We start from the raw sequence: 1675 nt of genomic DNA on the forward strand, positions 1-1675 counted from the left end.
GGACAGAGGTCAGTCTCCAGACTGAATTGCAGAAGACCAAAGGTTATGTTGCTGCACATTTCGAACCTTTATTCAGACATGAGAGACATGAATACAATGAACATTGAGGGGTGCTGACAAAATGAGTTACTTCTCGGATTTATGCCCGCTGGAAATTGATGCGTCATATTTACAGATTGAGTTTTTACAATCTGTTAGTATGAAATTATAAAAAGCAAGCTAAATTTGAAGAGAATGGCATTGGTTTAGAATCTGCAAATGATATTATGACCCTTGTATCGATTTTTTGCCGATGCCTCAATTCTTTGATTGCGAGAAGAAACTGCTTCTGCCAGCACGCCTCACAAATTACTATATTTCCTATTATGCATTTTGAAGCCTGCTTTATAAAAGTTTTGCAAAATAAAAATGTGTATGACTAAGGCTGGGAGTCATACTTTTAGGCTATTTGAATACCCGAAAACAAGGTGTCTTCAAAGAGTTAGCACACTGAAAGGGCGCTCAGTTTGCATAATGCTAGACTATGAGAAACAAATGAGCATGGTTTGAACCCCCAGAACAGTCGAACCTGCTTTAACAGCCAGCTGTATAAGACAATCACCATTAAAAACGAAAACTTCTTATTTCTACTCTTCCTGGTTTTTGCTTGGTTTTGTGGGGGTTTTTCTTTTTGTTTTGGGTTTGTTTGTTTTGTTGTTGTTGTTGTTTGGGTTTTTTTGTCTTTGTGTGTGCATGTTGTTTGTTGTTTTTTCTTTTTTGTTTCTGTTTCGTTTTTCTTTGTTTTTCGGGGAAGGGGGAATGAGGTTTAAACATTACAATAAAAGTGTGTAAGACAGCCACTTTTCTCCCCAGTAATGGGTTGACTTGGCACACAATTTCAGCTGTAGTTGACCTTTCTTGAACTGGGGTTGTTTTGGGAGTTTCCAAGTCTCTCCACTCTCCACATGCCTAGCTTTCCTATCGGAAATGGGCCTTAATCTAATAAATAAACTGACTACGTTGATCGGAGAGAGAATTAACCCATATAGTTACCAATATTATTTATCATAACACACCAGACCGCAGAACGCCATGAGCTTCTTCTTAGGAAAAACAATCTGCTGTAAAAATGTCCTCAGACTGTAACTTAACGCTGAAGGTGTCTCTCAAAAATCAGCTGATATCATGCAAGACTAAGGAGCGGATGGCCCTGGTTCGAATCCATTTTTTACGTACGAATGTTAAAGCACTTGCAACACAGTAAGGTCATATAGGTGCCGAAGAAAAGATGTGATACAAGAGAGTACAATTTTATACAAAAAAAGAAGGAGGAGAGATAAGGACGATACATGTTTGACAGGAAAGAAGGAGCAAACCACACCAGAGCATCCGCCAAAGTTGGGGCGTTCTTGAACATGGTTTGTTTGGGGGAATTTTTAAGGGTCTAGACTCATTTGGACATACAGTTCGGAGTCTAGCCTTTTAAAGTACCTTACATCGTTAAAGGGGACGTTTAATACACCAACAACACTGAAAGTTATTAATTTCTAAAGAGGGTACATCAAAAAGAACAACCTTGAGACAATCTTAAGCTTAATTGACCGCCTGCATAGATGAAAAGAGGTGGCGTCGGTGGCCTAGTGGTTAGGCTCTCGGACTCGCAATCGTAAGGTCGTGGGTTCGAATCCCGTCAAGG

This window comes from Aplysia californica, unplaced genomic scaffold (assembly GCF_000002075.1).
Source record: "Aplysia californica isolate F4 #8 unplaced genomic scaffold, AplCal3.0 scaffold00323, whole genome shotgun sequence".
Classification (NCBI taxonomy): domain Eukaryota; kingdom Metazoa; phylum Mollusca; class Gastropoda; order Aplysiida; family Aplysiidae; genus Aplysia; species Aplysia californica.